The sequence below is a fragment of the Marmota marmota genome, unplaced genomic scaffold, assembly GCF_001458135.2.
Source record: "Marmota marmota marmota unplaced genomic scaffold, marMar, whole genome shotgun sequence".
NCBI lineage: Eukaryota > Metazoa > Chordata > Mammalia > Rodentia > Sciuridae > Marmota > Marmota marmota.
Genome location: NW_025999932.1, coordinates 22,985,270 through 23,000,987, shown reverse-complemented (window position 1 = coordinate 23,000,987; position 15,718 = coordinate 22,985,270).

The window sequence follows — 15,718 nt, the reverse complement described above, 5'->3', positions numbered from 1 at the left end:
CGGGGGGGGGGGAAATGGCCAGAATTGTATGTGGCCTTCACTAGCACAGACCCATGGCCATTTTTTTTTTTTTTAATTCTTGTCCCCCTGTTACCTAGTTTTGAAGCCTCACCTGGGAGGGCCATATAGTGGAGAGGGCATGCACTTATATCCTAGCTCTGCTAACCATTGGCTGTGTGGCCTTGGGCTAGTTACTTAACCTCTCAGAGCCACAGCATTCTCATTGTTCAGACTTAGAGACTGTTAGCAGCCCCAGGGAGACAGTGTGCATCACATGCTTAGCAGAGTGCTTCACCAGAAGTGCACTAAGCAGGGAGCTGTTCTTGTCTGTTCCCATCTTGGTTCTGAATCGCCCTGTCTATTCCCACTCTGTTCCATGGCTGAAATGAGTTTGTCCTGGGTGGTGCAGACTGGTGACTGAAAAGAACTGTGAATTACAAAACCTCAGTCACCCAGAGCAGAACCTCTCAAGGGGAATGCAGGGAGGTTTTAAAGCTGGTCTGTGAAGTGGTTTCTTTCATTACTGTCACTCATGAGCCACACTGTTTGGGATCCTTTTGCTGGATTTCTACCTTTCCTCCATCCAGGCTAGGTTTCCTCTGAGGGCACAAAAGACCTCTCTGGGACATTGTCCCTAAAGACCTGGCTCCTTTCTCCCAAATCTATATCTTCCACGAGAAAAATCTCGCTCACCAGCCTTCTAAAATTCCACTGATGTGTTTGAGGCCAGGGTCCAACGTGCATGAACAGCACACCACTGGTTCAGAGGATCAAGAAAACACGGGTCCTAAGAACTCTCAGTCAGCATCTGTAATCCCAGCAACTAGGGAGGCTGAGGCAGGAGGATCACAAGTTTGAGGCCAGCCTCAGCAACTTAGCAAGAACCTGTCTCAAAAGAAAAATAATTTTAAAGGGAGATAATGGAGTACAGGAGATGTAGCTCAGTGCTAAAGTGCTCCTGGGTTCAAATCCCAGTACAAAAAAAAAAAAAAAAAAAAACCTCTCAGTCATATTTGCTGAATGCACTGCAATGAAAAGCACAGTACTTGATTCCAGTCCTCTTCAGGAAAATAATCATTGTTGCCCCAAACAGCAAGTCAGCTGGTGTTGATCCTCTGTGTAATTTTTAAAACCAGGGTATGTTATACTTTCCCTTTATGGTGGTTAATGTTCCACAATCCACTTTGGATTTCTTCCACTTGGCATAATCTCTTAAATTGGATTTTTGCCTCCTGACAACGCACACAAGCATTTATTTTATTGCTTCTGTTTGTAATACCTGAACCTTTGCACTCATTCCTCAGATTACTCCTTTGTCTCCCCATTAACATGCATAGGGGGAGCCTGGCACAAGTGTGGCATGTCCATAGATGCTGGATCTGCTTTCCTGGCTATAAAATTCTCTCCTCTAACCAAGACTAGTCCAGAAGGATATGATGCCAGGGTGCACAGCAGTCTCTGCTGTGGCAAAACCAACTCTACAGACTCAGCGAGGCTGCGCTTCTTTCCCAGGGCGCATCCTCTGGCTGGTGTAGCTGCCTCATCACCAAAAGGATACGGGCAGCAGGAGAGCATGGGTTCCAGGAGCCAGGCAGCCAGAGAGTGAGGCTTGGTCCATTGCCCCCGGCCTGGGGACCAGGGTAGGCACCGTCACCACCTCAGCCTCCACCTCCTCACCAGCAAATTGAGGGTCATGGAGAGCACCAGCCTTGCCAAATGTTTCCCCAGATTAGCCATCATTGTATCTGACTCACGTTTCCCGGGGCCATGGTTACTGGAGCTGTAAGCTCTCCCAAAATGGCAATCCCAGGCATTTCCTCCCCTCATCCCTATTGGCTACTGTACTGAGAGGCATTGTGCCCCACACTGGGGCCCCAAGGGTGAGAAGGAAAAAGGTAGATCCAGTGGGAGGAGCACAGGGCGCTCCTGAAGTTGAGGATGGGGTCCCAGAGGCTCCCTGCCCCAGCAGCAAACATGAGCAGCAGCTCTCTTAGCTCTAGGGAGCTCTTTCTCCAAGAGTCCTACACACAGACCCCTGCAAGGTGCTAGAGCAGTCCTGCAGGCCAGCCCTGGTCGACTCCCAGACTTGAGTCCAGGGTGCCTGAAACCCAGGAAAGGTGGCCGGCGCAGTGGCTGAGCCAGCAGGCAGTAAAATGGAACTCTTTTGCTTATGAGCTTTTAGCCAAAGATAAGAGGTTTGTATAGTTGGACAGCTGCCATTTACCAAACTGTCCTGCATTGTGTTTGGGGGAGGGACCCAAAAATAAGCCCAGAGGGAGAGAAGCCTTGGGTTGGGGGTCCCAGGAAACTGCCTCGCCCCAAAGCATGAGCAAGGCACAGTTCCCTGTGGCACTAGGGGTTCCATCAAGAATTCCAAGTCTTCCTTTTCCCATTCCTCAAAACTGACAAGATGCTGATCACGGTGATCTCTTATTATTCTGTTTTTCTGATAGAATCACAGGAACTCTCCTTTTCCATAGAAAGAAGCTTTCCTCTCTCCTCTTATCTCCCTTGTTTGCCTCTTTATGTCTCTCTCTCTCCCCCAACATCTCCTTCCTCTACTCACTTGGAAGTAAAGCAAATTAAATGGGATAGAAATTCTCTCGGTGAAGAGGCGTCTTGTGACACCAGCTTGGAACAAAGAGAAATTTGCATCTCTTCAATTGCTCCTAATTATTCATTTCCTTTTTCCCCTTCTCATTTTGAACATAATTACTGCATGAGTAGTCTTCCCCTAGATAAGAACTTGAAGTGGTGAGGCTGTTGGCTGTGACTCAGCTTTATTTTTCAGAATTTTGGGTGTCAACAGATTTGGGCCAAGCAACTCTAAGAGATGCTTCTCCCTGGCCCTGCTTCCTATGGAGAAGGACTACAGAACAAAGTACACTGACCAATGCTCCTTCGTTAGGATGTTTTACGTTCAATATTTATTATCCACTTATATATAGAAGGTTTGCTGTTAAGTGAAACTATGAAAGTCCAAAACCAGTAATAATAATAATAACAACAACAACCCCTTGAATGTGCAGTTCATAGTTTACAATTTGGTTTCACATACATTTTGCAAATTATGGAGCTAAGTGACTCGATCAGGTGGCAAAGCCAAGATTAGACTCGATTCCTTCAGAAGGCAGCTCCCAACTTGCCACCAGATGACGGTCACAGACTTGTTACCCCACCCACAGTCCTCCAAACTGAAGCAACTATGTGTTGTCATGGTAACATTAGGATCCACTTCATCACTTTGAAAAACTAGAACCTCAATTCTGGGGATTCTCAGTCACTGTCTCTGATTCAAACCTGTCTGTATGGTTTAGATGTGGTGTTCCTCAAAAGCTCACATGTGCGACAGTGCAAGAAGGTTCAGAGGAGAAATGATTGGATTGTGAGAGTCTTAACTCAATCAGTAAATTAATCCCCTGGTAGGGATTAACTGAGTAGGAACTGAAGTGGTAGAGTGTGGCTAGAGGACTTGAGAATTGGGGCGTGGCTTTGGGTATATATTTGTAACTGGTGAGTAGAGTCTCTCTCTCTCTGCCTCCTGGTCACCACGATGTGATCTGCATTCCACCACCACCCTCTCCTGCTATGATGTTCATCCTCACATCAACCCCTGAGGAATGGAGCCTGCCTTCTGTGGACTAAGACCTCTGAAACCATGAGCCCTCAAATAACCTTTTCCTCCTCTAAAATTGTTCTGGTCAGATCCTTAGTCATAGCAAAGCTGACTAAAACACTGTCCCAAGCTGCCAACTTGTAGATACGATTGCTCCAGTGTTTCTCCATGATGCTTCTTAGCCATCTCAAATGCCATCTGCCCAAAGATAAACCAGAATCTTCCCCACTAAAACCTACTAGTCTCCCGGCTACAGACCTGGGAATTATCTTTAGCTACCATCTCTCCCTTATTACTCTAGGAATGAAGGAGCTGGAACATAAACTGTGTCCAAAGACCCCACGCCAAACCACTATGGTCTGAAGTTAAAGAAACTTCAAAATACTGAACCACAGGACTCCTGTCTCATTTATATCCCTAGGAGTAGTCATACCCTAAAAGTAGACTAGGGTAAATGGACTATTTTATGTGTGGCTCATTACTATTAAGTATAAAGGAGTTAGAGTGCCTGCTCATGCTCTTAAAAAATTTTTTTTAAAGTCATGTAGTAAATTAGTGGAAGAGTAAAATGTGATTATAAGGAAACTGATAAGAGACAGTCAGCAAGAGCTAAGTGTATTGTGCATGCTTAAAATGTCTGCATTGGTACCTGCGTGAAAGCAAAGGGATTCAAAGGAATTATGGCGTTCCTCATGGAAGAGTGACCTTGGAAATGAGTCTCTGGAGGGCTGTGCACAATTGAGCTGCAGACAGCTGCTGACAGACAGCAATGTGCTCATTCTCATAGGTGTGTAGGCACACCAAGCACAGGGACCTGAGGGGCCGGGGAAAGATGGAAGAGATGGGGAAGGGGGAGAAGAGAAGCTGGTCAGGAGAATTCCAGACCAGGATGGCTAACCCCTGAACAATCTGTTAGTAATGACCTTGGTGCTTGCTCCCTGTCTCACCTGTTGATCCCTGCCTGTCCCCCTGGGGTGCCTAAGCAGTCTATTCCAGGGCCCCAGCAGTGCAACTGTGACATTCCCCGCCTAGAGTCTGACTCCAAGCCCAACACCTTCCACCCTCGTTGGCTCCACCTCTGATACACAGCACCTGTTAAACCCTCACCTGATGGTCTACTGAGTGGCCCGCATTCTCCCAAGGGACACTTTTGTCCACTAACCCTGGGGATTGCTTTTCCTATTCACTTTGCCCTCCACAAACAGTACATTTATAGAGAAGGACACAACTCTGGGCACATGATACCCACAGTAAAGTGGGCTCAGGGCTGAGCTGACATGATCTCCAGGCCAGTTTCCTCTGATATCTGGCACCTTCGCTACAAAAAGGGAGAGTCTGATTTGCTTGAGAGGAGCAGAACGTGGGGCTGGGGGCACATCTGAAGTCTTAGGAGGGCTGCTGTTTAATCAAATTAAGAAACCTAAGAAGGCAAAGGGGTAGGGATGGATCAGCCCTCATGCTTATTCCCCTCTCCTCCTCCGGTCCTTCCTGGGATAGCTCAGGGTAGAACTGACAGACTGCAGTTCCAGCTCCCTCACCACCAAGGTTGTGAGAATGAGCTAGGTTTGGGCAGACAACTTGGAGAGGTGGAGGCCTTCTCTGCTGCCCCATCCTACCTGTTGGCAAGCTCCGCATGGAGGCACGTGCTTTACTGCAGCAGCTAGAGAAGAGGTGTCATGATTTTTCTTTTCTTTTCTTTTCTTTTTTGTACCAGGGATTGAACCCAGGGGCACTTAACCACTGAGCCACACCCCCAGCCCTTTTTAAAATTTTTTTTATTTGCGACAGGGTCTCCTTAAGTTGCTTAGGGCCTCACTAAATTGCCGAGGCTAGCCTTGAACTAGTGATCCTCCTGCCTCAGCCTCTGGAGCCACCAGGATTACAGACATTCACCACCATGCCCGACTGAGGTGTCTGTGTTGATGGTGTGAATTGTGGCAGATGCAATGTGATTTTGGAACCAGTTGCAGCCTCTTTTTAAAAATATATTTTAAAATTTGAATCGACCCAAAATAATTTGCACATTTTTTGGGGGGGGGGTATAGTGTGATGCTTCAGTACATGTATACAGTGTGTAATGATAAGATCTGGGGAATTAGCATCACCCTCAACATTTATCTTTTTTTTTTTTTTTGGATTAGGAACATGAAACATCCTCTCTACCGGCTATTTTGAACTATACAATTAAAGTTTGTCAACCATAGTTATCCTACCGTCTAATTAGAAGTTATTCCTCCTTTCCAAGTGCATCCCCAGACCCATCAGCCACCTTCACTTGACCTCGCCACCCTTTCTAGCCTTTGGTAACCCTTCTACTCTCTAATTCCCTGAAATCAATTTTTAAACATTCACACACACAGGTGAGAACATGTGATGTCTTTCTGTGCTGACTTCCTTCACCTAGTGTAAGGTCCTCGGGTTCTGTCTGTGTTGCATGGCAACCGTGTAGTCAGGGCCTAGACATAAGATTCCGAAGCTGAAGCACCTCAGCTCTTAGAGGATGAGCCCAAGGGTGAGACTTAACAAACCATTTCTTAGTTATTGCAATGATTCCATAAACAAGTTAACACCATTTGCAAAATCCCTTTCTGCTGAAACTCACTGCAATTCAGCCACCCAAATAGAGACACTGCCTTTTCTATCATGCCCCAAACTAAACTCTTCTGGGAGGGGACTGGCTTGTTTTGTAGTATGCCCCCACCCACTCACCCTTGGGCTAATTGGTTTTGGTGGGGAAGTGCATTGCAGTGTTGAAAACATGGCAGCCTCCAAGGATGGAGGGATGGAGTGGGGGTGGAGTAATCCCTAAAAAGGGTCACTGGGAAGACCACTTGGCTATGGTTTGTCCCCCTGAACTCATGCTAGAGTTTAATCCACAAAGTTATGTGTCAGTGGTATTAAGAGGGTGGAAACTTAATCTGCCTGTGGTGTCTCAACACCATATGGAGCATCTGGGAGATGGTTAAGATTAAATAAGGTCATTAGGGCAGAGCCCCCATGATTGAATCCTGAAGACTTTATAAGAAGAGGGAGAGCCACACACATACATACATGTGCCCCCTGACTCTTGCCCTGTGCTGCCCTGGGACTCAGTCAGCAAGAAGGCCCCCACCAGATCGGGTGCCTACATCTTGCACTTCCAGAACAATGAGTCAAAATAAATCTCTTTTTTAAAATAAAGTAGGCTTGACTCTGGTATTTTGTTAGAGTAACAGAAAGCTGACTAATATGCCCCCCAACAGAATGCAGACTGGCTGGGGTCTGGCAAGACAGGCTTGCTCATGGAGAAGCTGCAGAATCAGCAGACTTAATCATGTGTTTCTGTTTAAGGTTTGCATCTTTGAATTTCCTTTTTAGTTGTGGAGTTGGAACCCAGGGCCTCGAGCATGGTAGGCAAGCACTGTACCACCAAACTACATCCCCAGGCCTGTTTGAGCTATTTGGACAAAACCTGAGATGGGTTGTCACTAGGCATGTGATTAATAAAGATCTGATTAAAGATCAAACCCTCTAAACTCAACCAAGACAGTCGGGGAAGCAAAGGACAAAATAAGGTGCTATATTCTCTTTGGAATTCCACTTCTTAACATCCCTGCTCTTGCTGCTAAGTGAACACCTTGAAGAATGATGCTTCTTTGTGGCTTCCTTGCTCAGTGCCTGCCTCTCAGAGTTGCCTAGGGCACTCCTTGAATGGAGGAGACAGGGAGCATCCCCTCCCCGTGATGGGAGAGGCAGGTAGTGAGGTCTGCTAGGGATCGAGGGATGGGGAAGAAAACAGAACTGGAGTGAGGAGGGAGGAGAGCAGCCCAGTGCTGTACCAAATGGCCCAGGTTAGACCCAGGACAGCCACTTCACCCACTAGAGCCAAGTCCTGAGAAGGTTCCAGCTCTGGAGAGTAGTGAGAGGTCTGCATGTTGGCACAGAGAGAAAAGAGCAGGGAGAGAGGAAGTATCAGGTGATCTGCCCTCGGGTGACCAGGTTTGTCCACTATCCACTGTCCCCAGGTCACTTTTGCGTTCTTGAAGGGCAAACCACAGGGCCTAATAAGCAGCTCCTTGTTCTTTTGTTTATTCATTCATTCACTCACTCGCTATTTCACATTATTAAATGCTTGACACATACTAATTGTGTGCTATGAAGACTTCAGCAACAGTCAGGAGAGGAGATGGACACGTAAGCCTTCCTGTGATTGATACTTGAAGGTAAGCAGGAACATAAGGGCCAGGGACACAGAGAGAAGGTGGAGGCCCCTGCTGCTGAGTGGACTGAGGACAGCTCACAGAGGAGGAGTTTTGAGCTGGTCATGAAAGACGAGTTTGAAACAATCCACAAAGTGTGTGAGAGCAGAAGGGAACACAGAGCAACAGCATCGACGTCCCTGGGTTGTTGTCCTGAACCTATGATCAGGGTCCATGGGTCCAGTAGGGCAAGACAAGCCTCTTGGAGACAGAATTGAAGGCAACTCACTCTCAGGGTCATGCAAGGTAGACTGGGAGCCCCTGAACTCATGAACCAGGTGCATCTCTTATCCCTGTCCCCTGGCTCTCTGTCCAGCAATGTGACCTAAGCTCACCTCCCTGAGCTCAGATTCTTCACACACAGGGCTCTGGATTCTCAGCCATGTGAGGACAACTGTCTCTGGATGGCCCTCCCCAGTGCATCTGCACCACCAGCAGACGCGATTGGACAGCCCCAGATGTGTGCCTGAAGAGCAGAGGAACTCTTTGCCGCCTCCCTGGGATGTGAAACAGGCCCTGAGCAGGAATAAGTCTTCTGTTTTCTCTCATCTTCTCCGCCTTTCCTGTTTACTTGTAGTTTTCGATGGCTCTCTCTCTCCCACTTAACTTGGGAAGCTGAAGTTATTGCATTGCCATTTGATAGAGAAGGAATTAGATTCTAATAAAGTTTAAATAGGAAATGAGCTTCTTAAGTACCAGGCTGAGTAGTTCCGCATTATAATCCAGGGAAAAGGAGCTTGAAAAATCATTAAACCCTGCGCTTAGGTAAAGAAAGATGAACCATGAGAGAAGGGCCACCCAGTGACTCAGACTGTATAATTACCAGCGTGCTGGGGGTTTTCTGGGCCCTCCCACCAAGCGGAATGAGTAACTACTTAGAATAATCTTTAGCAATAAAACAGTTTTTAAAGACAGCTGCCCACTGGTTCTGCAGAGCTCTGATCCTTGTATCTAACTGACCACTGAACATGCCACTTCTTGTCCCTACAAGTAGCACAAACTCGATTTGCCCTTAACAAATTGTATCATCCCTTCCAACCCATCTCCTGGCCACTCTATCCTTCTCGGATGGTTCCAAGACCCTGCAGGAAACCTGGGCATCGCTGGGTGTTCTAGACGATTCCCTGTCTCATTCAATGCCACCTCTGTTGCCAAGACCCCAGGTTCTACCTGCTGGTTGTTTTGTGAGGCCATTCCTCCGTCTCCATCCTCTTTGCCAGAGCCCCAGGACAGACCCTCAGCGCTTCTCACCTACTAACTCCTCCCTCTCTTCGAGTTGCTCTAGGCAACCCTCTCTACTGGCACTTTTGTTTTTATGCTTCTTTTTATTATGAAAAATATCATCTTTATGTTAGAAAGTCAACTACAGAGTCACCACCCATGTTAATCAGTGTCTTAGTCTGTTTTCTGCTGATACCACAGAATCCCACAAGCAGTAGTTTAATCACAGTAGAATTTTATTTGCTCGTGGTTCTGGAGGCTTGGCAAGTCCAAGAGTGTGGCACCAGCTTCTGGTGGGCCTTTGCAGTTCTGCAATATAACGTGGTACAAGGCCAGTGGGCAGGCACAAGACGCACGGCTTCAAGCCCACTCATCCTTTTATCAGGAGCCCCCTCCCACCATAATGGCTTAATCCATCTCTTGAAGGCTCCACCTCTCAACACCATTACTTGGCAATTAGATTTCAACATGAACTTTGGAAATGACTTGGAAAGCAATAGTACCTTTTCCTTGGAGCAGCCCTGGGGTCACTGAACTTCCTCCTGCAGGCAGGAGGCCAACGAAAGGTGAGCACAGGGTACGAAGGCGCTCCAGAGAACCCAGACTGACCTAAGAAGGTGATTTGTTTTTTTTTTTTTTTCCTTTGAAGAATCTCTCTGTCTTGGGAGAATGGCCATGCTCATGGCCCAAAGCTGTACACCCATCCCTCAGTTACTAGCAATCTCCAGCTGCCAGGTACCCGGAGAAGTTGGAGGCTTTGTCCCAAATGAAAGTTGAGAATGGGTACAGCCCCTCCGACCCGAAAAAGCAGAGCAGGATGAGGACACCCACCCATCAACCTGTCTCCACACACCTGTGTACTAAACACCATGTGCCAGACAACACAGTAAGCACTCTATACTGCTGGTTCTTATCTTCACAATTACACGTTGGTGTTTGTATAATTATTTTCACTTTGCAGATGAGGAAAATGAGGCTCCAGGGAAATTAAGCTATTTGTCCAAGGTGAACTGACTGTAAATAGCAGCGTTGGGATTCAAACTCAAGTTGTGCTATTTCCTGTGTTACATGGCATCCTCATGTAATATTAATTGAATATAAGAAAAGTTCCCAGAAGAAAATAAAATTAAGACATAACTTTCTTGACGATCAGTGTCAGTCAAATTCTCTTCAAGGTGAATTCTTCCTTTAGCCAGGACACCAAAAATGATGGCACCCACTTCCTTATATCTGAGAACGGCACACACTGGGGTGGTATTTTACTGTGGTATGTGTTGTGATACGTGTGTGTGTGTGTGTGTGTGTGTGTTGTTGTGGGTGCATAGGTATGTGGTATGGGGGTTATATGTGATGTGAGAGTGTGTGTTGTGTGTGCGGTATGAGTGTGTGTTGTGTTATCATGCATGTTGTATGACTGTGTGATGTGTATGCACGTGTGTGCAGAGTATTGGGTGTTTTACAAAGAAGAGTTCTCAAAATCAGGGCCAAAACCCGGGCACAGTGATACATGCCTTTAATCTCAGTGACTCAGGAAATCTGATGCAGAAGGATCACAAAGTCAAGGCCAGCCTCAGCAACTTAGCAAGACCCTATCTCAAAACAAAATTGTAAAGGGGCTTGGAGCATGGCTCAGAGATAGAGCAGGTGTCTAGCATGTATAAGACCTTGGGCTCCATCCCCCATATCAAGGGGGAAAAAAATAGGACCAGAGTGAATGGTAAACAGCCTTGATTGTTTCTAGACTGGAAATTTCTCCTAGAAACATAGATCCTCTAAGTTGTTTGCAGCCTGCAACTATGCACAGTGTCAGTTTGGGACTGCATCTGAATTCAGGGGTGCAAGTGGAAGTTCAGTGACCCCAGGAAGCTGAGCATATGGGCCCCAGCCTAGTGGAGATGGCACTGTTCAGGAGCAGAGCTGGGGCCCATGCTTCTGTTCTGTTAGCTACGGCCGGCCCTTTCAGCAGCCCCAGAGCGCCAGGAACATGAGAAAGAAACTGGGTCATGCATTGCTGGAATGGGGACTTTATGTCAGATTCCTGGGAAAGAGAGACTGGCCTCAATGTAGCAGCGCAACCTGTCAGCACTTTCTTGAGGCTAATTATAAGTCGGAAACCAGAACATCACCAAATTTGGAATGTTCTCAGAGGAGAGCAGAAAGCTGACAAAGGCTGATGTTCAGTTTAACTTTGGGCAAATGGTCCACCATGCCATGGCCCAGATTCCTCAGCTACAAATTAACAATGTCAAATTAAATGTTTAGCGCTGGGCTACAGTAATATTTTGGCTTTGGAGCTTATTTTTTGGTTTTTGTCTTTCTTTTTTTTTTGCAGTGCTGGGACTTGAACCCAGGATCTCACACATACTAGGCATGTGGAGCTATATTCCCAGACCCATACTCTGTGTGTGTGTGTGTGTGTGCATACATAAATATATACAAATTTTTTTAATACCAGGAATTGAACCTAGGGGCACTTAGCCACTGAGCCTCATCCCAATCATTTTTATTTTTTAATTTTGAAATAGGGTCTTGCTAAGTTGCTTAGAGCCTTGTCAATAAGTTGCTGTGGCTGGCTTTGAACTTGCGATGCTCCTGCCTCAGCTTCCCACGCTGCTGGAATTACAGGCATGTGCTGCCGCGCCAGGCTCCATAAAATATTTTGAAAAAGGTTGTGAACTCATAGGACCTCAGAAACCTAAGGAGATCCTTTGGTTTGTCCCCCTGCTTCCAAATAAACTCACGTTTACATAGTCTGCCCAGATAAGGGAATATCCCAATTTATAGTGTTTTGGAGAAGATTTTACTTTCATTAGCCTATTTTGATTACAAACAGCTTATTAATTAATCCCTCAGGTCTAGGTCTTGAAGGGTCTACCAGGCTTAGAGGATTCTGGGGGTTACAAAAGGGCTGTCCAGGAGTTGGTCCAAGAGACATCATCCTGCAGAGTGACCTCAAGACAGGCATGAGACAGCTATGTCAGAACCTGGACCATCAGCTGCATATCATTAGATGTGATTTATAGTCCCCAAGCCTCCATTCCAGGCCCCCCTAAGCTAAGCATTCCCTCTATCCTTGTCTTAGGAGGGATATTTTGATAACATTTTTGAATAACACTATATACAATTTCTTCTGGGAGGGATACAAGCCCACTGAAGACATTTTTCTCTTCTCTTTATTCATCAAATGTCTCTTTGTCCCTCTGTAATATCTTTCTTTGTTCAGCAAACATTTACTGAGCACTTACAGTAGCCTGATACATAGCACCTGTCCTCATGACCTTCACAGAAATCTGCCCCCCAGTTCCTGAGGAAAGGCTCCTGCTCGCTCTCTATGTTGGGCTCTGCCCTTCTGCGGGAACATAACCTGTTGGGACCAGGTGAAGCACCCCCTCCCCTCCTTACCACTCACTGTGGATCTGAATGCCAGAGATCTCCCAGCAAGATGATCCTGTGCTCCTGCCAGGTGATGGTGCGTGGTCTGTGGGGTAGAGGAGGGCGACGGGGGGATAAGATAAGAGGGGCCCTTACTATGTGTCAGGGTGGGTTCACTTATGGACCAGGGGTTATGTATTTAAGAATGGCCTGGCTCACAACAGTCAGATTTGATAAGGAAAGTCCACTTGGCTATATCAAACTAGCCAGATGCCCATTCTCATTCCTGCTCAGAACTTGGCCATCTGCATTGAGTCATGCTTAATTCCCAGACTTAAATGAAATAACAAATCTTGACAAATCCTTTGCTACCAAGAACAGCATGTGGTAAAATATGGAGGCTTCAAATTATGTCTGGACTTCCTGGCTCCACTAAACCCTCTCCAGTTTGTCTCCCTCAAGCTACTGCCACAGGGAGGCCACCACTTTTACCAGGAGAGATGCAATAGTAGGGAGTCCAACTACCTAAAGAGAAATGCTGACTGTTTTTCTTTACTCTCATCTGTTTTTAAGAAACAAACTTCTCTAAAAAGTAATCATAGTGCATTACAAAACCCCCAAGCATCTTATGTTTTGGAATAAACACATTCAGTGTAGTAAACCTGAAAAACAATTGTATTTAACTTTGACTAGCTTGGGCCTGGCTGAGGCATCAGGGTTTCTCTAGTGAATCACAACTTCTGCTGTCAGCTCCGGGATAATTCAGCATTGCATCAGGTTCTATAGCAATCATTTCCACACCAAACAAGAGGCACAGGTGCGGTGCATGACAGGGCACCATTTGGTTTTTAATGTTCCATGAAATAAACATGCAATTTAATGCTTAAACAGTTGCACTCCAGCCTGGATAACCTACTTGCTGACTTCACTGCCCTGCAAGGCATCTGCAGAAGCAGTTGCCGCTTTGCACATTAGCATGGGTGATTTCACGAAACTGCATCTCCTGAGTTGATTCCCACGTAGACATCACTTGTTCATCATGCCAGTGATGGAGGAGGAAGACAGTATCCTTCAACTCCACCTTCAGCTTAGTCACCCCAAGTGATGTACATGTATGTAACCTCACTCATCTCAAAATGAAATAAGAGAGGAAATCCGAAATTCATTGCATTGCTGCAGTATCAACTTGCTACCTTACCCCTTTCAGGTTCCTTTTTGCTTCGCTCTGATAAATCATTCTTAATCCTTTTCCTCCCACTCTAAAATGTCCAGACTCTGTTCCTCTCATAGTTTCCATTAGAAACCATACTTATTCTCCAGAACCACATTTCTCCAATTGTTTGCCCTACAGCCTGAGTGTTTGATTAAGTCAGAAGTAGTTCTACATTGCAAAACAAAAAGTTTCTGGTTTTCATGGAAATCAAAAGCTAAGTTTTTTTTTTTTTTTTTTTGCGGAATCATATGAGGACTCTCAGTTGTAGTTTTAATTTTGCTTGTTTAACTATAGGGGTTGTTTTGTTACTGCTCTAAAGAGATTTTTGTATCAATTAAAACAAAAGTGATGGGACTGGGGATGTGGCTCAAGCGATAGCGTGCTCGCCTGGCATGTGTGGGGCGCTGGGTTCGATCCTCAGCACCACATACAAATAAAATAAAGATGTTATGTCCATTGAAAACTAAAAAAAATAAATAAATATTTTAAAAATTCTCTCTCTCTCTTTCTCTCTCAAAAACAGAAAACAAGAGTAACAAGAAATAAGAGAGTTATACGCACATCAAATAGCCAATGACACTAAATAGCCATCAAAACATGGAGGTAAACACCACTATAACCAAAGTAGATAACCTGATCTCAACTCCATAGGCTTATGGAGTACATATGAAGTATGTGGTGGAGCCTGCATGTCAATGTGCTTCAAACATAGAAAGAGGACTAGTGAATCATTGAACATCAATCAAGTCACTATGGGACCAGGTGTTTTGTTTTGAATATTTTCATATCCCTGGATCTATTATGAGAATGTGATACTTATGTAATATGTATGTATTTATGTACACACGTACCTGAATATAAAAGAGGACAATAGCTTCAAATTGTATTCATTTCCCTACTGATTATATGTACACTTCCACAGTCTACATAGCACTCCTAGAGACTGAAGATGTTACTGCTCCTAAGTTTATGGCTCTCTGGGGGCTTTGTCTTTTTTTGTTTTGCTTTGTTTTGTTTTAATTAGTTATACATGACAGTAGAATGCACTTTGATACATCATATATGATGGAGTTTAATTTCTCATTCTCCTGGTTGTACATAATATAGAATCCCACTGGTTGTATAGTTATACACACACACACACACACATAGGGAAATAATGTCTGATTCATTCTACTATCCTTCCAACCCTCATACCCTCTCCTCTCCCTTCACTCCCCTCTGTCTAATCTAAAGTAACTCTATTCTTCCCTAGCATCCCCCTTATAGTGAATTAGCATCCGAATACCAGAGAAAACATTCAGCATTTGTTTTGAGGGGCATTGGCTTATTTCACTTAGCATGATATTCTCTAGCTCCATCTATTTACTAGCAAATGCCTTTCTTTACTGCAATGCACATTAGAACCACTCAGGAGTTTTCAAGTCTTTGTACTTACAGCATATTCTGGACCCAAATTAGTCAGAACCTCTGCTCAATGAGACCAGGACCACCATTTCTTAAAGGTCCCCAGGCAGTTTCAATGCATAATCAAGGTCTCCACTACTTTATTTTCTGAATTCCTCCAGGTCAAGATCTCTATCTGGTTCATCATTTTGCTCTCTGAGCACCTAAGTTAGTGATTTCATATTACTATAATGAAGAGGTCTGGACCTTGCTATATTCTCAAATGGATAGAGGTACCCATGGATTCACAGTATCCAACAAACAGCATTATATACCTGCGGACATCTCTGGCAAGCCAGTTGAGCTCCTGGATATGCATCTTTGCACTTGTTTATGCATGCTCTCTCTCTCTCTCTCTCTCTCTCACACACACACACACACACACCACTTATGCTGAGTTCTGTCACTAAGAATTTGGTGGGAGGTTTCTTGGGTCAAGACATAATCCAGCAGAGAAAAATGGAAGTCCTCAACCAGTGAGGAGCAGAAGGCCACTTTGGAGGAATCCTTTCCCTCCTCATTACTGTGTCCCACAGTTGATAACATTATTCCTGCAACACTTTCAAATTATAGCTGACCTTTCCTTGGGACTCACTCACAATACAGCACAAA